Raw genomic sequence first — 23,728 nt, 5'->3', positions numbered from 1 at the left:
AGAACTTTTCTGGCCATGTTTTTCATAATGATTGTAAATTGCAGTTATTGCATGCAATTTAGCCTTTGTTTTGTTAGTCATACTGTCAGACATAGACTCAATGCTCTATAGAAAATATCTGGTCACAGTTGATGAAAGCCTGGTACTGCCAATAAAATCTGATTAACCAAAACTTCTGCCTATTAAGATTTCTTTATCATCTGCAAGACAAAAGTTATGAATATTTGAAACTGCACCTCTTACTTGAAGGGTTACAAATAAATAGCAGTTAGGTGCCTGTTGAATGTATTAATTCCCATAACAACAGACACGATTATTCAAATGATCAAGAGTCTATGAATATTGCTGTGCCACAGTATCCTTATCTTACAAATTTCTTCGTACTTGGTCAAATGATTTTTTTTTAAACTGCTAGTGCAGCATGTAATTTTATATTATTAATTTTATTCACTTTGTAAATATTTCAATTTGCAGAATGCTGTTTTGTACTTAAGTACCTAACATCAAACAAGTACTAACGTTTTCCTTTTACCTAAGCACATTTTTATGGCTACTAGGGAATTTTTTTTTTTTTTTTTTTACTTTCATTAACATTAATGGTTTTAGTTTGAGAAGCAGTTGCAGTTTTATCATGGATTTGTGGATTTAGACAATGTACTTAAGGGTAATTTTTCTGCATTTGAAGTACATGAATTATGATGTAAATCAGACATGTACTCAGTTTAACAATTGCAGTACCTAACAAATATGAAATGTACAATGAAATTTTCTTTTTCCCCATTCAGTTATGGTAGGGAACAGGAATGCCAATGCTTTATAGAAATAAAACTACCATTGCTCATAACATTATGTAGTCTTAGTTTAAGGTAGAAACAGTAAATTGCTTTACTTGAATATAACTTTCTGTTGAACATTTTGAGATTTTAATTAGACACATACTGTAAAGTTATGGTAATATTCTGTACCACATATTAAGAGATGTATTTTGCCCATTTTAGAATTTTATGTTAACCACATTTATCATTATGTACTTTGTTACTATCTTCATTGATAAAATGATGTGCAAGCTTTGTGGGCAGAATTCATATATCTAATATGCCTCAGTATCTCACTTCAGTCATGTTGAAATCATGTTCACCAAAGTTACTAAGTCTGCCCCTTCCTCCTCCTTACATTTCACATAGTTTATTTCTTTCCATACGTAGGTGTATGAAATAGTATTACTGTCTATGGAATGCTGAATGATTGCTCAGTATTGCAACATTGCCCATCAATTGTATAGAATTTATATAAAGTTTATTTATATTGTGGATGATCTAGTGTATGATTGAAACTGCCAGATGAAGGCCCAAAGACTGTTTAGACTAATCAGTAGTGTACAGCTCTGACAGGGCACCTATAAAAAGCCACAGGAATACTGTGTATGTGTATTTGGTGCAATGTCTGTGTACGCACATAGGATTTATATGTAACTGTCTGTGTTTTGCCATCATTGTTGAATCACAGTGTCCTGGTTTTAATTATATATTGACTCTGATGTAACAGTGTTAGACACACTTCCTCATTAAGGAAGAGTGGAGCAGCAGGGTTTGGCCGGCAGCCATATTTCATGAGAAGAGAGAAAAATTAATCTTCCAAACTTGACATGCCAAACTTGTCTTTGTAATTTTAGTTGTAAAAAGTCAAGCTAATTATATCAAGTGACACCATCAAGGCAAACAGTGACGGTATGTTGTTACTATGATGTTTCGAAAGATAACTGGTCATGTTTTAAAGGGATTCCATGAAGTGTACTTCTTGTTATCAAGTGGACAGAGTTGGCCAGTTAATTTGTGAAAGAGCTGTGTTGTCATAAACATATGTGGTCTGTACAGTGCACTTAACATCCACGTTGAGTATGTTTGATTGTTTCTGTGAAACTTCTGTACACTGTAAGTAGTGCCCCATTCTCAACGTCATGTTTCGTGTAATGCCAGATATACTCACCTCATTGTTATATGTAAAGCTTCATGTTGACCAGATCATCTTGCCTGCATTATTCACTCATGATACTGCATTAGTTTTAATTTCTTGAATCCTGTGTTCTGGTGCTGTGTGGCTGTAGCATCCCTTGACACTCATCTCCCCAGCCTCTCTCTCTCTCTCTCTCTCTCTCTCTCTCTCTCTCTCTCTCTCTCTCTCTCTCTCTCTCTCTCTCTCTCTCTCTCTCTCTCTCTCTCTCTCTCTCTCATGTTCTGTTGACCTCCTGTAACATAACCATTGTGTGTCACATTCATTCTTCATCTCCCTTTTCTATAATCATGGCCTGGGATCTGGATGACCATTCCATTCATGTCTTGTACAGTAATTATTGTCCCTTAACGGTCCTAAGGTGTGTGCGTGTACTCGTTACGGTGGTGAGCCTTCCCAGTTGGGTGGTAGCCTTATACAGCCTTCTAAATACAGTATCTATTCCACTCTCTTCCTTTCTGTCTTTCTCTTTGCTTTTTATCACGTTTGATTTTTATATTTTAATGGTTATGAATGTAATTTTCAGCCTGAAAATGCTGTACTATTTATTGATAATCATTTGGTAAGTGAACTTATAATGGTATTCCTGCTGTGCAGTTTTATAGTTGATTTCTTAAGGTTGGTCCCCAGGTATAAAATGCCAACTTGCAAAAAATTGTTGAAAACAAAACCCCATAGATATGATTTACATAGGTTAGAAAATTTATAACGATATTACTGTACTATACAATTAAATAGCATGGCAATTTGTAGTTACTCTTGTCAAGAGATTGATAATTCAAAGGTCTAATGAGGAAAGCTACAACTTTAGATACTAAAATTTTTATATTCAACCTATTTTCCTTGAAATTTATCTGTTTTGAATTGTTTTCTAACCATGAATAGTTCAGGAGCCTTAAACAAAAATTTTTAGGCCCATACAGAAGATTTTAGGTTACACAGTTTTTCCAGGTTCCAAATTGAGTGATTTCAAGTCAATGGAAAACATTTTTATCAAATTTAGACCCTTTGTTCATTATAACATGGAAGAAAAATTTTAAAATATAAGTTCTCCGTGAGATTTTAAGATTTTATATCAAAATTCATCTGAGAATTTGAGAACTTTTTGTTTCTCCCATTGGCATATGCAGTTTAAAATTGACTGTTTTAGCCAGTTAACAGTTACATTAAAGTGTACTGGAATTGATATTTGTTCATATACGAAACAAACCCTCAGTCTTAACATTAGGATAAACTTCTAGTGCCTAGTACTGTGTATTGGAATTCTTACTCCATGAGTTTGTTGGTTAGTATTTTTCGTCAAAGAAACATATAAATACCTGTATACACCTATATACATACATATATATAACACACACACACACACACACACAAGTGTTATGGCCACAAGGAAATGGAAACAACATGGTCATATACCTTGTTTATATTTTATATCATGTTGTTATGCCAGTTATAGAGATGTATATACATACATATATTGGAAAGAAAGTTCAAGTAGGAGAGGAATAACAGATAGAAGAAAAATAATAAAATGATGTTAAGAAGCAAGAGGTTAATAGAACAACAAAAAGTGAAGTAATTTTTCAGCAGACAAGTGCAAGGTAGACGTGAACATGAGTTCAAGGGCAAGGTTGTCAAAATAGTTCTAACACGAGGATCCGAACAAAAGACCTTCACTGAGTTTGCCTTCGCCACCTCCTACACTGCAGTACAAGTGTCAGCCTCGTCATTAATAGGTGGTGAGAGGATATAGTTAAAGTAGAAGTAGTAATGGATACAAGGTGGGCCAAGGGGTGTAAACCATTGCCCGTCCGTTACCATGCCCACTGTCGTAGCCAAAAGGCAACAAACAGGTGATAAACAATATCTTCAGTATAGTGAAAATTCCATGGTGGTCATCTGTAAATAAAAATTACTTATATGAAAATGTTACAGAAAAACTTTTCACAGTTAGATATCTTACAATTCCATAACTTCCAGATTGTAGGTTCTTCATTTAATCATAGTAAATTGTCTAAAGATAAAGGTTATAGTCTTTGATAAATAGATATTCGTAATAGTCAGATCCATAATTATAATATTGTATTAAGTTTCAAATTTGAATAAGGTTTTTTTTTTTACTACCCACATTACTGATTCTTTTTACAATGGCTTCATGTTTTCACTTATGCAGGTGAATTTTAGTGTATACAGTAATACTTCAGTTACTGGTACTTGGTATCATCATTGCCAATATCATAAAATGACTCAGCTTGAATTGGAAAACAAGGATAAATGTCAGTGTAAGCATTTAGTTAGAAATTAAAGACAATTATTTGTGGTTCTTATGTTTTAAGAAGGCTTAATATTAACAATCATCATGTAAATGGGGACATGTCTGTGAGAAAGTGTTTTATTATTTTCCACTCCTGAATGCATTTTATTCCTCTTTCTGACTCCCATTTGATACCTTGAAAATGCTCAGCTACACTTGCCAGCAGCAGGTTTGGTTAGGAAAACATGGTATGGCACATTTTCTTCATCCTGGTTTTTTTTTTTTTTTTTCAGTGAATAATTTTCTTTTGAGATAAAAAGGTTTTTTGTTTTATTTCCAGTAAATATATTCAGTATTGATAGATTTGTGTTATAAACTACCAGCCTTCGTGGGTTTAACAGAGTCATGGGTTCATCTAATCCAGATGTTAGTAGACATGAGTCCCTTTTCAGTAACATTTCAGCTCATAATTTCTTTCCCCACTAGTTCTGGCACGTTGCTTTTTCTTCGTTGGTGTTCCTTTAGACAATTTCTCCACACGTACAGTATTTAGTAATTGTGAAAGCACCTGTAATTGCTGTTTGTAGATTCTTGATACTTACGAACTAGTTGGATATTGACAGCACAATGCCATGATGAAACCCATCGCACTTCCAGCTTTTGCTGACAATGTGTGTTTACTGACTTGCTTCAGAATCATCTTTACTTCTGTTGGTTTTTGTTAGTGTGCATTAAAATATTGAATGAAAACTAAGAAGATTCTTTTTATGTGAAGAGGATGCTCCTATATTATTTGCATGAATACTGCAAGATCAAAATAAGAAAAATGCAGCCACAGTGGATGAAGTCTTGACATTCATGGCCGTTTTGCCTCACTTTTGTTATTCATGATAATGGTTGAATATCTTCTCCTGATTGTGTTTTCATGAACCTTGGCTCATTTTTCACTCTCAGTGAACACTAATTCACAAACTAATAAGATTTTGTTTGCTGTAATGATGCAATATACTTTCAGTAATTTAAAGAGGGATGACATTTCCATACTCTAAGTAGTCATATGTTTTTGTTACATATTGGCAATACCATTTAATTCAAGGGATGCTTGAGCAGAATGAATAATATTGCCAAAATATTTATAGTGTACAAACGGTTTTGATTTGATCCTATCTAGAATGAGTCATTTGTTATGGGACTTGAAGACATACAATATCGTAGAACAGTTCCAATTTGATTTATACCATATCCTAAAAGGCTGATTTTGTGGGTACAGTATATAATATTATATTGGAAGAGCGCTTGGTAAAATTAAATTGTTTAAGACGTCTTAATTAAAATAAAAAGAATGGTATTCATATGATACACCGTGGAATCGAAAGAAATACAACACTTGGACCATGAAGGTAGCAAAAAGATGTTTGTGGTTACTAAATCACGGGGGTAAAGTTGTAGCTTTATTCATTGGAGCCAATTATGGTATTGTGTGCTGCGCCATGCAATGTGGTTCTAAAGTGCATGTTAAAATTAAGCAACTTCTCTAAAAAGTACTTTCTTCCGCAAAGTCTAGTCTGGGTCCCAATAGTTTTCCTGTGATGATAAAGTGTGGTGTATAGTGTTTAGTGAGCCCTCCAAACCTTCTACCTCTTAAAACTTTCCATAACCCTTAGTGTTCTTCAATACAGTATTAATGATAAAAAAAAAATGGCTGCAAATGTTACACTTACCATTGTATCACATCTTGCAACAAATTGTGGCCCGGGGGGCAAATCTTTATTTTTCATACATTCTATAGATTTTTTTATAATATACAGTATATATATATATAAATATATGTTCTATAAGGCTGGGTATTTTATAGTTTTAATTTTTTCCAGCAAGACAGCACCAGTCTTATAATCTTGTCAGTGTTTTGTGCCATTGTATGATTAATTCTAGGACAAATGGGCAATAAATGAGTTAACGTTTAAAAATTACTGAAACTAACTGTATTTTTAGTATATATTTTGTAATGGTTACTTTTCATGGAAGCTTGCTCACTCAGTACAATTTCAACAGAATCTTGATCAACTAGGTTATCAAGGCATAACCAGCATGGTCTTTGTAGAGTCAATGAAGAATCCAAAAGATCAAATGTGGACTGGCCAGGTATATTTTATGTACCAAATCATCTCCCAAGTTTAGCTATACAGTATAAGTAGATTGTTGAGATGTAGATTAAATGAGCCCAACCAAAGTCTCGGTGATCGCCTCAGCTCTGGTGTGCACTCCCAAGGACACAGATCGAGGCCCACACCAATCCTACTATTACTAATCCTCTGACTGTTCATCCTCATCACCATCTTTTGGTGAGGCTTTGCTGTGTTGACTTCCGTCAATTTTATGTTGAATACTAATGCCAAGATCCTGTCTCTCAAAAAAAAGGTAAATAAATAAAAACGAAGAAAAAAAATTAACCTTTATATTTGTAGAGGTCAGCTGCTGCTACTGCTGTTCACTTAGACATCTAGTACAGATGGTCAAGTTACATGAGGTCAGGGTCATGGCTTTTCTTTTACATATCTTGTGTCGTCTTCTCTTTTGTTACATCAAAATACTTCAAAAATCATGTAAAATATCATTAAATAAACAATGATTTCTTAAGTAAAGTGGTAGTTGTCATTCGCCTTCCCAAAAAACCATAACAAGCTTGGTACAAGAGTAGTCATGTTCATGCAGCCCAATTGGAGTAGGTTATAAGGCATTGAAAGTTCATATGAAAATGGAAATTAAACCAACAGTTAAAGAACAAAATCATATATAATGCCATAAAATAGAAATGTAGAAATATGGAATTTTATATAGAAATATATTTATTTTACTAATTTACAAAATTTACCATAATTTCTGCCCCAGACTATTAGCCACTAATTGTGAATTGGACCACTGAAGACCAGTTACCCAATTTTTCCAATTGTGTCGTAATTACCTAAGGTATTCTCTTTTTTTTTGTTTCCATATTTGTCATAATTAAAACAGTGATTTAGCTGATGAAACTGGTGTGGCCTTCTGCAAGGTTTGGAGAAAACATGGTGCTCAGGTGAGTCTCATGTCCAGTTGTCTTATTAGTGCTAAGTACTGTGTTAAAAATTAACGGCCTTGGTGTTAGGAGCAGTGCACATTACTGGGTATAATCCCTGAGAGTGAGGCTTGTCATTCCTTTAAGTATATCTGTCTCACGTAAATCTAAGCTATCTGACACAGGATCAAACCACCTGGCCCAGTCAAGAAAGGAGAGGAGGAAAAAAAGTAAGAAAGTTAATAAGAGATTAAAATGTATTAGTGGAGTAAGGAAACCTACTGTAGAACTGAACAGAAATACAGAAAAATATAGAAAATACAGTACCATAGATAAAACCCCCAAAGGAGATTCTTACAAGGTAGTGTCTAGTAAATGACACATTTAGATGTCAGCACAGTCATTATAGGTTAATATAAACAGTAAAAACATGACTGTATATACATAGACAAAGGGCTCAACTACACAACATACAAACTTGTATAAGGTATTCCCAAAACAAGCAAATTACACATACGCTAATGAAAATGAAAACTCCTTAAGAATATCGCAGAATAATCTTTAAAATTGATTAGTTATTCCTAGTCAACATACTTCGTAAGTATTATGATCGCTCCTTCAGTATTTATGATTGGTTAAACTTCTCTATATATCATGCTATTGCTAAATAAACGGTGCATGAATTGCTTATGTGTCACAACAAATTAAAGTTTATGATAAAACTTATCTTTCACCTAGCCTCTGATGACGATTATACAAATAAGCCTATAGGATGAGATCCAATGTAGGATACTGTATGATGAAAACTATGTACGATAGTATTGATGTAAGTACGACAATTTAGACAAATACGGTACGATAACTTGGGAGACACCATTAGCCACCTTTGACTGGCAAGCTGTCATGGTGTCGTGACTTCTTCTTGTCCTTGGTCCTCGTTGTTGTAAACCGATGAAAACGGAGTTTATGGTAAGTTAACTGACAAGCCTATTATTTAAGTAAATGCAGGATTAGTTAATGTAACAAAATTTAAGGCTTATAAGCCTACTGTTTACTTTGAATACTGAATTATTTATTGATAAAATTGTCAGGCCTAGCCTAGGTGGGTCCTAAAAGTAACCATGCAGGTAGGCTAACTTCAAGGTATGTATGTTGATACTCCGGCCAATTGTTGTTGCTGAAAGCTATTTTAACCTAGGCCTTTTGTCAAAGATATAATAGAAACTAGCCCGGCGTAAGAGTTTGGGCTGGGCTCGTGACAGAGGAGGTTGGGTATAAGCGCAAATTTAATGGCCTTAATGAAGGTGTGACAGTTCATTTTTATAGCCAAGATGAAATGTGATTGTTTTGGGGGTAGCTCCGCGTCGCCGACGGCACTATAACTTGACTTTTTCTACAGTTTTTTGGTTGCTAATTATGAATTTCATTTTTGGCGCTCGAGTCTAATTAATCAGTAATTAACCCCCGAAGTCCATCCAACAAGGGGTATCCATACGGGATCTTCACAAGACAGAGCACAGCTACGTTTGTTTCGAACGGTTCATATCCTGTCCGGCAAGTGCAATAACTTGTTAACGTATAGGTAAACCCCCCAGGCCAGTACTAAACACGGCGAAGGGACATTCCATTTGGCCGACAACAAGCAGATGCACCGCCGGTATCAAAGCCCCTTAAAGTAGAAAAAACCAATTGAAAAGGTAAAAACAGGCGCGGAGCTAATATATAGAATTACCAAAAATTTAGTGGATTCGGAAGCAGCACGACGAAGGCACTTAGGAAGGCCCAGATGGAAAAGGGGATGGGTTCAGACTTTGACCAAATGGAAATTCAGACAGAAATAACACAAAACACAGTGATAGAGAGTATTCCTTGTCTAAATCTTCAGAGGTATAAACTGGCAGATGATGAAATTCATCTGATAGCTGACCTCCATGTTCCTGTCTTCATGAAATCCTTGGGGAATCTAGAAATGTGACACTGTGGTAGGTTCAGTTCATTTATAGGCATGATTCTAGGCTTTACCATCCAGTAAACTGCCTGGGAGTTAACGGGTGGAGAGACAAACGGATTGCCTTTTGCAAGCACTTCATGTCATTCAATACCTGGTAGTGACATTCCCTTCCCCCTGATTTCAGGAGTGACTCAACTTGGAGTATGTCCTTCACTATACAGAAAGAGAAGTCCTTTAAGAAGCAGTTCATACCTAGACGGAACTCAATTAGGGTAGTCCTCCATCTTTCAGGCTGCAAAGCACCAAAAGGTAAGTTGCAGAATATAATATTCACTTGAGTATTTCTCAAGCACGGCCTTCAGTTTGAGTCCCAGTGTGTTATAATCTGAATTTCAGGGAGTCATAATGTATTTTTACCTATGTTAATCTAAGAAGAAATGTATTGAAATTGTATGGTTTGAATAGATAACATAGAATTTTGGGAGAAGTGTCTTTGCTGGCCTAATCCCAGACTTTTCTGTCATCCGTTTTATTGATGATGAGTGGGTGCTAAATCTTTGCTAACCTACAAACCTCATTATGCCTTTTAATTCATCAGTTTTTTGTGTAATCTAATACCCTGATTCTTTGCAGGTCATACTACTAAACACTGATCATGGGATAGAAGAGTAGTGTTGTTTAAGAGCGATTGTAACCAACCACCCTACTCTCACTGAAAGTCTCCCATGGACCAGTGGATCTGATCCCTGATCTAGAAATGAGTAAGTGTTCATCATGCTAAAAAAAAAAGTCAGCAGGCCTGTTGGAAAATGGTGGTAAACCATAGCAAAGACAGGGTAACACACTGACAAAAGTGAATTGATTAAATATGAGCAAATGGGCATAGGTAAACATATAGTAATATATTTCCGTAAGACATTATTGGCTTTTTCTTAGGGTAATCCAGCCTTTTCTCTGTAATGGTTATGCTTTCACTGATGCCAGTTTTGTAAGGTTTGAGGTTCACAGAAGCACTTCTTCATTGCCTTGCACCGTTACCTAAGTTTGTGTCTTTTATGTATACAGTATATTTTTAGATTCATGCAGGTATTTGGAAGTAAATTTAGGCCAACAGGTAATGGTAGGGTGAGGTGAAGCAAAGAAATCAGCAAGTTGCACTTAAAGTATTGGGAAGAGACTTGAAGTGCATTTGGAAGCAAATGTGGGAATGTTTGAAGGTAACAGAAATATTCTACTGCACTAAGGCCTGTCTCTACCACACGTTGATCCTCTTCTCTTCTCTTTTGCTCTCATATACTTGAGGCCTCTAAATTCCCTTAATTCACTCATTTTTCGATCCAGAGTACCTCTTGTGACTACTCTTACATTAATTTTCAGTCCTCTCTTCAATATTCACCCTTTAAATATGTCTGTGACTTCATCTGGTTCTGCTGTTAAAACAAGATCATCTGCATTTTGCAGCTTCTAGGGGCCTTTTGTAGCTACATCAGTGCTGCTCCTCAGTGGGCAACATTTATTTCATATACTTCTTACATATCTCCAAGCTTCTTCTCTTAACACCTGTTTTATGGTATATTAACATCACTATCTAAATTGCTTCCTCCATTAGTCTTTGTTTTCTTAATCCCCATCTTATAGCATAACATGGTACTGTATGCTGTTAAATGCCATCTCAGTATTCAAGGTACATTGCATAACCTCATCTTTTTTATGTGATACATCTTAGTTACCTCTACATAAAAAATACTGCTGTTGATATCTGTCATGAGCCAAACAATTTTCAGTTTTAAACATTTTTCTCAGCCTTCTCGGCACAGTACCTTCTCTAATACTGATATATAACGCAGCTATCTTGTTCCTCAGTGTCTTGTTCCTCAGTGTCTTAAACGTTGTTGTGCTTCATCTTTCAGTTCTCTTTACAGGGCAGTTCTAGTCTAGAACTTGGGCCTAATGACTTGTTAAACTCCATAATAATACTGTAATGAAATAGGGCCTCAATGTGGCCAAAACTTAGCTGCTCTTATGTCAAGCCAATTGAGCTTGTGGGAATGGTTAGTTAATGTTTTAGTTAGTGAATATCCATCTAAAAATATTAGCGGGCATGTTTGAATAAAATTATTTTTGTAGTTTCTATAAATGTATAAGGTACTATGAAGTGAGGTAACCCTAACTTTTATGTAGAAATCTTGTGTTGCAAGAGTATTATAACTTAGTTTCACCGGTCCAAGAGCTGCAAGATAATTTTAAGGCTTGTGTGTAAGCCATAAAAAAGGTTCATTTGAACAGTTAGGCAGGTCATTGCCTGTTTTAGTTCTCCATTGCTGTATATAAAATTCCTTATTATAATCTAATGGAACGGGTGAGGCCTTTATATAAAATTACCTTAATATTACAATCTAATGGAACAAGTGAGGTATGAATCTAGGCAAAATTTTATATGGCTGGCCCAAGGAAGTCATTCTTAATTACACTTCTTTGGCATTTGCACCTCATATCTGTCAGTTAAGAAATATCTTGAATGGACTTTGTGGTACTTTACTTTGATCTTTGTTAAGTTACATTTCAAAGTAGGCTGCTGGTTGTGCTATCTATTTGAAGCTCGATAGTTCCTCTTGACTGTAGTATTAAAAAGCAACAGTATAATAATAACATAAAAAGTCAAAAGGTGAGCCAAAAACAAAAATTATATAACTCTTTTTGGCCACACATTGTGATTCCTTGGTTGGATTTGCAATGAGATAACTTAAAAATAATCCAAAGATTAAATGAGTGAAGATGACCTGGAAAGAAGTACAGGGAAAGTGTGAAAACAACCAGAAAGAAAGAAGAACAATTGGGGTGCTTGCTGGTAGAAGTACAACTTTTACCCAGACGGATGTTGAAAAAAAACATTTAAGATGTTGAAATGCAGATTTGATAGAAGGTTTTATGACAAAAGGTTTGTTTACAAGAGTTTGAGAGCCAAGTCTGTGTCAACTGTAGTCTGACAATCTTGACTTGTTGTAGTCTTCTTTCAGTATACTCTCAATAGTATAATAAATGAATTGCCTTGAAAATGACCAGCCTATAACTTTTAGAAAAAGATAGTACTGTATGTGAAGTGTGTGAAGTGTTAGGATGACAGATTTGTTTTTCATGCTTAATTATGTTATGCATTTCAGGTGCTGTTGTCAACATTCGAGATATGGAACTGGCTACCATCTGAGGATGTGATGAGAACCAATACAACCTGCCATTGAAAGATTACAACATTTTAGAATAGTTATGTAATTGAGTTTGTAAATAATCCTCAAAAGCTGTCTCCTCTAATGACTACTGAGTCTTATAGGCACCTCTTTTCATTTTCACTTAAGCAATGCCTCGTACTAGAGCAGGTGGTAAAATTAGCAAAGAGCAATGTTTAGCAAAGGATAGGATTTCCTCTGCTGGTGGGAGTTCCCTGTCTCGCTTGTCAGTTGCTCATTCTATTGCATCTCTCATACACATTAAGCCTGTGTTCCAGCGTGCTATTTTAACGTCACTCCTCCCCAGTTTGCTCATAAGTCTTAAGGATCGTCAAGTGGACATTCTCTCTTCTATTGTGAGAACTCAACCACTGATAGCAATGTTCAGTGACAAAACTTCAATATGCAGTGTTTCTGTGGGGAGTTGGTCCTTTATACAGAGCTGAGTGGTATGTTTTCATGGTTGTCTTCTTGAGGTTCTTGTAGTGCCTTTATATCTTAAATCTCTAATATTTGCTGACCTTTTCCTTTGTCTTCCCCATCAGCAGAAAGGTTTGGTTCTCAAGTTTTTTTTAGCCTCTTCTAGTTCACGTGTTCATATTGAAGAGCATCAGTACCCTTCATCTATTTCATTGTCGATATGTCTTGAATAACGTAGAATTTGATTCCCACAAAGTTGAAGAGGGGTTTCAACAATGCTTTGAAGGACCATTTTTTTCTTTGGTATGTGCTCTATCCTCATAGAACACACGAAAGTTTTTGTCTCCCTAAACTTGCCTTTCGAATCAGTGGCCTTTTAACTTGTTCTATAAGAAAGCTCAGTAGGTAATGAGCAGTAACAATGGAATCAAGTACTCGCTTTTGTTCTATAAGAAAGCTCAGTAGGTAATGAGCAGTAACAATGGAATCAAGTACTCGCTTTTCATTATTTAATAGGGGAAAGCAGAGCTTTGTTGAATGTAGAAATCGTATGTTTTGTGTCCAGTTTGTACTATGAGTAACACTTTGTCTTCTCCGTTGGTCATGACATTGCTGGACCATGGATTCACAGGAACCAGGACCCTCCGTACTCCTCAAGAACTCTGTCCATGGATAACAAAGAACTTATTCAGTGTACCACATAAATAGAATCTAGTTCAGTTTTGCCACTAGCTACTGCACTTAGTCTTTTCTCATCCTCTGATCTTTTTCTTGAATAAGTTTTGGGTGTTCTAACACTCATCTCCAATTGGATTTTAGCAGCAGCTACTGTACATTGATGCCTTGATGACGTACAAGGTAAGGTCTCGTCATCAAGGGTTATTCATCCTCCTATTCTTCTAAAGATAGCAAGTATTGTTATTTGATGAGTATTCTTTCTGTTAATTCTTTTTGAAAGCAACAAAAGAGAGTGGAGGGAGATTTTTGCATGGATTGATGTTTGTATAGTAGTCTTATCTAGCATCAGTTTATCTCACGTGAACATACTTGCCAAACCTGTGGTCAAGGAGCTTCGTTTGAGCCCCATCCCTCTCTAGTAGTCTTCCTTCTCTTTGAGACATTTGAGGTCAGTCATTGAATAGGCACTCCTCTAGAGCTTTAAGCCTTTTATTAAGAGCTGAAAGTTTTCTGTATGATCTGCAAGAGAGACCTGACTTTGACCATGTTTTCATCTTGAGCTGTACCTCACCAAGCCATCAGTAGCCTTTTGAGTTTTTCTGGAAAGACATTTAAGCACCTGGACTTTTTGATCTGCACTTTGCTGAGGATATAGGTCCACTTGCAATTACCCATCCCAGGGATTGATGCTGTCTGGCCTTTTTGCCAAGTCTTGTATATGAAGATGAGGAAGAGCTTTGCAATGCCATTAGCTATTCTGGTTTCTGACAGTGTCCCCAACCCAGGATTAGGTAAAGGAAGTTCGGGCAGGTTTGGATACCTTGTCCACTCCAAACCCGTTAGTAGTGTTTGAAAAGTGTCAAGACAGGAGTAGTTGGTTAGGGTGATTTGCAGCATCATCCTTACTAAACCATCATATTGACTATATCTTCTTGATGTGATCTCTATTTTCACAACTTGCATTCCAGAGCTAATCTCATTCTCCTGCAGATTAGTATGAGTCAGAGGTTATATATACAGTACAATGTTGTTTGAAATCATTAGTTTAGGCTAAGATGGTGGAACCACAGTAAGACCTAACTCTGACTTGTTTTTTGCCCTGATTTGTTGACTAAACATCTGCTTTATCGTTTCCTAGTCTAGTTTTTGTTCTTTTGGATGTTGCAATTGCAATATTAGAATGCTACCTATCAGATCTGCATCGTTTAACACCACTGATTTATCCATCAGATGCTTCAGAAGAGGAGCATGTGAATAGGTGAACAGAGTGGTGGTATATTGTGCTTCAGATAAAAATGTTGTTGGTATCAGTTTTGTGTATGGCACCCAATTCTTGCAAAGTGAGGTAAATCAAATATTTTCATCTGCGGACTCTCAGTTGAAAGGTCATTTCCAGTTGCTAGCAAGAAATGCTGTTTTCTGTGGTGAGGTTGTTTCCTTTTAATCCTTAGGAAGTTTGGAAATCGAGAGTATATAGTGTTGCTAAGACTGGCAAAAGAGGTATTTTATAAAGCTTAGTGGTTTGTCATTTTTTGGAAAGAAAAAATTTGTCCTTGCATTGTTCATAGTTCACCTCATCTTTAACGAAATGCTTCATAATAGTATTTCTCTCTCTCTCTCTCTCATTAATAAGTCGTAAAAAACCAGTTTTCTTAAAATGGCGTCAAAATAAAAATCCAGGCAATGGACTCGTTTCAGTGCAATGTTTTCTAGGATTTTGTTATGAGTTAAATAAATGTATTACTGTACAGGGTAAACTGCAAATGAGATCAGTAGTTCTCTGTACTGATGATAAAGTTCTTTATGACGTCATATGTAAAAAATCATGATTTATGTTATAATGTAAAATTTAGTGAAATACAAAACGACAAATAACCGGACGCTCTTTTATTAAAATCCAATAAAATACATTTTAAAATGGGGTGGTTTCTCGTTACAATACAAAAATAAAAAAAGTTAATTTTTTATGCTCCTTGGAGCCAGCACTGCAATGACCCTTGAAGGGCGTGTCCTCAGCCGGAGGCGTAACCATTCAGTTACCACCTAAGAGACCAACTCGCAGCTGTTTTCGAAGGTGACGGCTGATGATTACCGAGATGGGGAGAAGCCCCTACTTTCCTCGTGCTTTCCTAGACCTATTCCCATTTTCTTACGTCACTGTTCTTCGCGTGCTGTACGTCAAGATGTACAAGAAAACCGTTGTATACATAAGGAGTCCAAGTAGGGTTGGGGTTAAAGTTACCACCGAGAGAAGACCTGGCTTACGTTCACTCTTATGATTGGTATTTCGTACCGGGGCAAAAGCTTGTTTAACATGTTGCGTCTAGTGCAAACTCCTTAGATTTTACCGCCAAAATTTCTTCCTCTATGCATAATGGCCAAAAAATATTTCAAGTCCAGTTCCTTCATAACATGTAAGAAAATCTACGCCCATAAACATCCATTTCGACTTTTGTTTTCAGTTTTTCTTGAGATTTCTCACAAGAATTTCTCCTACGCCTTGTAAGAGAAAATGGGTCTTGTATTCATTCTCACAGAAACCGAATAACGACAAGCAAAAGACTAAAAGACTACCTGCGATGAATTTATTCTCGACCTTGTTAGCCATTGTAATATTGACTTTGTGGCTGACAGAATTCTGTTTACAGCTCTAAACGATAACTTGCTCGTAAATATTACTCGATTGGCTATTTTTATCCTTGTTTTCACGGCCGTTATATGGAGAGCTGGTTTTATTTTCTCAATATAGACCAGTGATTGAAATCACTTGGTACAGCGTCGACTGTTTATCACAGCCTGTTCCCTGGCATATTCCAGCATTTTCCCGTCAAATTTAGCATCAATTTACCAGTACCGGTGGCAAAATTGGAATCATGTTACGAGCACTGGAGACTTCAATTTTGCCACTACCACTGACCTAGTAAAATTTGACGCCGAAATGCTAAATGTCATAAAATAAGCGTGACACTCCCTTCACATATAGAAGTACACTTTATGACTGACAAAATTCTTTGATCATTTCAAGATAGTCTCATTCAGCTGAACTTAAAACTGAAATTACTAATTTTCTCTTTTATACTTGAATCATTAGAATTTGTTCCTTCAAACCCCCTTTCTTGACTAATTTTCATTATTTCAATTTGACGAAGCAATGCCTTTGATTACTTGTAAAAAACACAAGATTAAAAAGGAATTTTCTTAACCAGAATTTTAATTATTTGCGGATATTATGAAACATATAGAACAACATTTTTGCTAATCAGTTTCATATTTAAGAATTTTAATGTTAGCAAAATGCAAAATTGGAATTTAATTTTTAATCCTTTTGCTGGTACTGTTGATGTTTTAACTTACTTGACAGATGGCACCTTTTAAGGATTTATACTCGCTACTCAGCACATTTGATCGATACTAAATCTTTCACTCTTGAGTTTATTACATTTTAACTTTGAAATGTTAAGTACTTAATTCTGTGCCATCTTCGTCTGCAGCAGTTTACACGAATTTACTTCTGTCCACAAGATTATTTAAGTACATTCATTTATATTCTGCTCAGATGTCTTTCTGAACCAGAGATCTACGGGAATTCCACAAGAAAATCAGACAAAATTAATTTAGCTTTATTTTAATTAACATTACAAATCATCCTCCAGCCTTTGTTACAACAAAAACAATTAATTACACTAAGACACATACACTCTCTCCAAAAGCAGACAAGTGACCCAAACCCCTTCAGTGGAACAAGCGTGCCTTGAGGCACTCCCCCCTCCCAAAACAAACCACTTCGTCTCATAGGCCGAACACCATTCAATGTAAGTGATTGAGTCGGGTAAATGGTCAGAGACGTGCAAAGCTAATATCCTCCTGCCCCGTTCTTCCTCCCCCAGCAGGACAGCAGGTCGGACTAACGTCAACCTTCACCGTACACGTGGACCACCAGGCCAGTTTAGGTTCTGTGTGAGATTAGTCTTGACAAAAATCATTCCATTGCCAGGTAATTAGAGAGAAATGTCCTGCAGCTGATACGAACATTTCTGTAGGTGTGATATTTGGTTGTGATGCCCTCTCAAGCTTTTCACATACCAGTTTTTACAGGACTAAAAATTTCCCTTGGTATTGCTCATCTCAACAGGTCTCCTAGACTATAAGAACTGTTGTTTTATATTGCTCAGCAGATACAGCACTATGAAAATTGCTGTTTGTCTTATTTATCAAAACAGGACCGCAAGACTAAAAACTGTTCACTAGAACGGGCCAACAAATAAATAATATTGTTTCACATTGACTACTAGACCAGGTTACTTGAACAGGGCTACAAATTTGCGAAAATTACATATTCGTAATGCTTAAAAGGAACAAGCATTTAAATAAAAACTATCTTATATTGCTTACTTCTGCAAGTTTAAAGGACACTAAAATCTGCGCCGAGTATTGATCATTAAAACTGAGCCACAGTACTATGAATAACCCTTTCTCATTTTAACCACAATAAGAGCAAAGCTGTCACTATAGTTCCACGACCAGAGTACTGTTTAGGAAAAAATTACTCCCGGAGTTTAATGCTTTTAATTTAGACATTATACCTCAAGACTCTGCTTTAAATTTTCAATACAAAACTGCTGCATAGTTTATTTGGCAACAAAATCTCTGAACCGATGAATTCAAGGAAAATAAAAAAAACTAAAGACCAACTCTCTGGTCAAGATACTACTGAACCAGCAGCTTTTCCATGCAAAAATCTCTTTTCCAGGCTGAGTAACTTTTCAAACCGACATTTTTAAGGCAAAAACCTTTCCTGAATTGACACTTCCTTGGTAAAGAAAAACCCACAAGGTAAACTTTATAGGCAACAAAACTCTCCCGAACTTAATGTTATAGGCAAAAATCTAAAACACACACTGAAAAGAATACTCACAAACTAACCTAACGACTTTCTAAGCAAACATACTCGCAAATCAACATCTAGGCAGAAAAAAACTCACTTTCTATGCTAAGAAATGAATGCTTTCTCATTATAGGCAAACATCTCGTAAATAATTTTTTTGGGGAAAAAACTCCCAAACTAACCTTTACTAGGCTTAAAAACTCTGAACAGATTTGCCTTCTAAGCAAAAATTAAACCTCTGGAACAATCACTTCCTAGGAAAATAAGTAACCTGGAAAAATATTTAAAAACGGACATTTTAGGTCAAAATCAAGCAGAAAAAAATGATGAACTAACATACTTTTCAGTCCTAACTACTGTATCGGAAATCACAGAATTCAAAGGTGAAAAACTCATCAACAAACACTTTCTACGCAATGGACGAGAGCAGACTCACTATCGATGAGAAACCTCCAACGATCTGTGTAACTGAGGAAACTTCTCGTGTGGTGTTGGACTTTGCCAGCACTGAACTAAAAAACTACTACACGACCTTCTAAGCATAAAACTAACAAGATTCTTGAATATAAAATTCGCAAGCTAACAAACTCTCTAAGCTTAAGACTTTTAAACTTAAGCACAAAACTTACGACCTAACAAGACTGAAAAAAAAACTGACGAGCTGTAAGACATCCAAGCCAAGTCATGAGAACAACACACCGGCTAAAAGATACATTCTAGCAAAATCTGACAAAATAAATGTACAGAAATTCTAGACAAAATAAAATCAGAGACAAGGACTCTAACAAACAAATCCTGAACAAACAAAGCTCTAAGTTTTTATGCCAAAAAAACAAAACCACAAGCAAACAACCTTTAGAGAAGATAATAAAACTTTTTTTTTTTAAAGAGAAGAAAGATGCTAACAATGTTTCAATGAAAAAAAAAGACAAATATTCACAAACTAGCAGACTTTCTAATCAGAAAACACACAAACTATCAGGCTTTATAGCTGAAACTGACAATTGCTTTGCAAAATAACACACAAACCAACAAAGTTTCTAAGCCCAAAAAATACCAAACTGACTAACTAGCCAGAAATAAAATTAATAAAAAAAAAAAACATTCTTTAGGTTCTGAATACAAAAGTGTCACAGCAAAATTTCCTGAATTCAAAGGTGGCAGCATAAAATCCAGAATGCAAAAGTGTCGCAACATTCATCAGCAGTGTCAAACATACATAAATTACCTGAAATCAAAAGTGCCAACATAAATCACCCAGATTCAGAAGTGCCAACATTAATTACCCGAAATCAAAAGTGCCAACATAAATCACCCGAATTCAAAAGTGCCAACATAAATCACCCAGATTCAAAAGTGCCAACATTAATTACCCGAAATCAAAAGTGCCAACATAAATAATTGAATTCAAAAGTGCCAACATAAAACCCAGAAAAGTGCCAACATTAATTACCCGAAATCAAAAGTGCCAACGTAAATCACCCGAAATCAAAAGTGCCAACATAAATCACCCGAAATCAAAAGTGCCAACATAAATCACCCGAATTCAGAAGTGCCAACATAAATTACCTGAATTCAAAAGTGCCAACATAAATTACCTGAATTTAAAAAGTTCCAACATAAATCACCTGAATTCAAAAGTGCCAACATAAATTATCTGAATTCAAAAGTGTCAACATAAATTACCTGAATTTAAAAGTGCCAACAAATTACCTCAATTAAAAAGTGCCAACATAAATTACCTGAATTCAAAAGTGCCAACATAAATTACCTGAATTCAAAAGTGCCAAACAAACCACCTGAATTCAAAAGTGCCCCTTAATTACCTGAATTCAGAAGTGCCAGCATAAGTCACCCAAATTAAAGTGCCAACATAAATCACCTGAATTCAAAAGTGCCAACATGAATTACCTGAATTAAAAAGTGCCGACATGAATTACCTGAATTCAAGTGCCATACATAAATTACCTGAGTTCAAAAGTGCCAATATAAATTACATAAATTCAAAAGTAACGCAGTAAAGACTCCTTGGATTTAATTCCCACAACAAAATCTCCTTGAATTCAAATTACAACACACAAATCCTCCTCATTCAGAAGTGTCACAAACACAGATGCAAAAATGCCACAATACAAAGTTCTTGAATGCAAAACATCGAAAGAAACTTTAAAGGAGTCACAAACAGATTTCCTGAACTATGAAATTATCACAGAATACCTTAACTTTCTCAATCTAAAAGTATCTGAGCCGATATCAAGCAAGAACGAAGACTTTCCGCATCCCAACCGATAAAAAATGTTCCAGGCTTCTTTCAGAAACTAGACTTTGTAAAATGATCTGAAAAAGGATTTTAAAGATGAGACCCAGATTTAAATAATGAAGCATTAACAAGACAATCCTGGTGCCCAAATTATTATAAACAAACGGAAGTGGTTACTACAAATTAACGTGATGATCAAGTTTTGGACCAAGAAACAGTTTAGTTCATTGCAGTCAAATGTTATGTTTTGGTGACAGCGGGTTTATATTTGGCAATTAGTTGATGATTGGGCACTTCGGGGTTCAGTAATTAGTAATAGGAATTTTTTTATCGGCAATTAGATTGGTTCAGTCGAGTTTTGTCCGTATTTAGAAATTGGTTTGTGACTATTATTGGAATTCCCGGTGTTTTATAAGTAGATCAGGACTCGAGTTAATTTGCAATAATCAGTTCAGCTTCCGTTTGTGGGCTGTTTATAATGATTTCGGCACCAGGATTGTCTTGTTAATGCTTCATTAGTTAAATCTGGGTCTCATTATTAAAATCTCATTTAGTTCATTTGACAAAGTCCAGTTTCTGAAAGAAGCCTGGAACATTTTTTTATCAATTGGGATGCGGAAAGTCTTCGTTCTTGCTCGTTACCGACTCAGATACTTAAAATCACAACAAAGTATTCACAACTTGGCATCTCTTTTCGAAAGCCAAACCATTATCGATAACTATATTCTATAAAAGGCAATTTCAGTCGTTAGTTCACCTTACTACAAAATTCTACTAAACACTTCAAAGTCTAGCGAGTCCTGAGCAGAGGTTTCAGTAAGTTCTAAACCACCTTTTTGGAAAGATAAGAGACTTTCTGAATCCTAACCTACTTGTTTTCTAAAACTCCAGATGATATAACCATGGGAAAGCTCTATATGAAAACACAGACATCTTGAAATTTAAGTTGTACATAAACGTAAAAAACCAGGTAAGTTCATAGCTTACATTACGACAACCTTGAAATGTACAAAATCAGTTGTCATTCCAGGGAATTCTGTGGTTTGCCATATGATAGCAATGGCTGTCGAGACAGCTCTGTAGTCAAGAAAAAGCTAAACCAGTTTAGAATCCAAATACCAAATACAAAGCTAAAAAAAAAAAAAAAAAAAAAAAATCGCGAATTACAATTATAACGTACTCCAAATCACTAAATTCGTCAAAACAATACCACCACTGAATAACCACATCATACCAAGGACACGTATTTTTTTAATTCTGAGAACCAACGCCAAGTTTAGTTAACCATTTTAACACTCGGAAAAAACTGCAAACAACTGAAATCAATTAGCAATCGAGAACTAAATCAAACACTTTGGAAATTGGGATTAAAAGTCTCTGTAAATTCTGTAATTTAAGAGCAATTCACTTTTCTCTCCATTGTTTGTATTTCAACCAAATTTTACTTAGCATATTATTGGAAATTATCTTGTTTTAGTTTACTTAGCATATTATTGGGAATTATCTAGTTTTAGTTAAGGTACCCTAATCATGAGGACAGTTACCTTACCCTATTAAAGGTATGTAAAAAAATCTTTATACTGTAAATACGCCTTTACATTGTCAAGTCTGTATATCTCTCAGGGCCAACACAAGTCTTGTGGCAAGGTATTTGGTAACAGTATAACCATCTTTCAAATGTATCACAGACCATGTTGCCACACACATTACCTTGTTAACTTTGCCAAACAGGTTTATTTCTGTCCGTTCTAAGCCAAAGACATCCCTGTCAAAATTCCGAAAGGATTAAAAGAAATGACCCGAATCTAATTCCTGACGATGTTATGATTTTGTAAGGTTTCTCTCACACAGACTTCTTAAAAATTGGTCATAGTGGTATTTATCCCTTCTTTATGTCAAGTACACGAAATGAAATGTCTGTCCTGAGACGTGAGAAGGTGTTTGAACCCCAGGCTGGTACCCCCTTTTGAAACGAATGTATGCGTCAGCAATGTAAATAAAAGTATTGATGTACGCTTGACCAAAGGAATGACTTTTGACTCAAAAGTGTTAACGTAATGAAATTGTACCTTCAAAGACATCTGGCAGGATATAAATCATATTCGACACTCGTCAATAATTCTGCAAAGCCGTTTCAAGTAAGCTATCTTCGAAATGAACATGTGATACAGTCAAATTCAACGTCAGCAAAATTTTCAAATTCAGCTCAAGGAAGTAAGTTTTCTAATCTAGTAAATGTTTTTAAAAGTCAAACTTTTACACATTCCAGCATCAGATTATGTGAACTTCGTCAGGAATCGGTCCGAACTGAAGGAACAGAATCTAATAACTAACTTACAAGTGAAATGTAGCAATTCAGAATAAAACTTTCCCCGAACTGACATTATTTTCCTTAAACAATCAAGGAACCTGAAGTCACGCATGTTGAGTACTTTTATATCTAACTATACCAAGTAATTTCATTCAAATCTCTATTGCAAAAATAAGCCAGTCTTACATATAAGTATCCCTGAAGACATATCAAATAGCTTAATCCAATAATAATTACAAGTACAATTATCCACAGACCTCTCAAGGAAGAATTTTATCAACTGCAAAGACAACTGTACAATGGCCGACACGCTCGAGAATACGTACATCGTAACCAAAAGTATTTTTCTTATTGTTTCTCGGCATTCTGAGAGATTGAATACAAGACTTATTTTTTGCGACAAGACGTTGAAGAAAAGGCCTCGTAAGGATCTCAAAGAAACTTGAAAAAAAAAAAACGGAATGGCAAAATACATGAAACAGATTTTCTTACAGTGTCATAGAGAGAATGAATTGATATTTTCTGGACATAGTTTGGTACAAAATTCCGGCGGTAAAAATCTATTAGTTAGCTACACCAGATTATGGACATGTTAAAACACTTGCCTGTGAACCCGGCCAAGGGTTTTCTCGGTAGTGACCTTAACCCCAACCTCGCTTGGCCTCCCAATGCATAACAGTTTT

General features: G+C 35.6%; 1 long non-coding RNA gene across 1 annotated transcript; it reads left to right on the top strand.

Annotated features, from left to right (window-relative positions):
- The first annotated feature begins 8,181 nt into the window (after positions 1–8,181).
- On the top strand, positions 8,182–14,154 carry LOC136842864 (uncharacterized). The gene is made up of 5 exons (XR_010854368.1): positions 8,182–8,285; positions 9,452–9,576; positions 9,901–10,028; positions 12,429–13,316; positions 13,377–14,154. It is a non-coding gene; the product is annotated as an uncharacterized lncRNA (long non-coding RNA).
- Positions 14,155–23,728: the final 9,574 nt, after the last annotated feature.

This window comes from Macrobrachium rosenbergii, chromosome 10 (assembly GCF_040412425.1).
Source record: "Macrobrachium rosenbergii isolate ZJJX-2024 chromosome 10, ASM4041242v1, whole genome shotgun sequence".
Taxonomy (NCBI): Eukaryota; Metazoa; Arthropoda; class Malacostraca; order Decapoda; family Palaemonidae; genus Macrobrachium; species Macrobrachium rosenbergii.
Note: the sequence above shows the minus strand (reverse complement) of the source record. Positions and strands in the feature narration are given on the sequence as shown.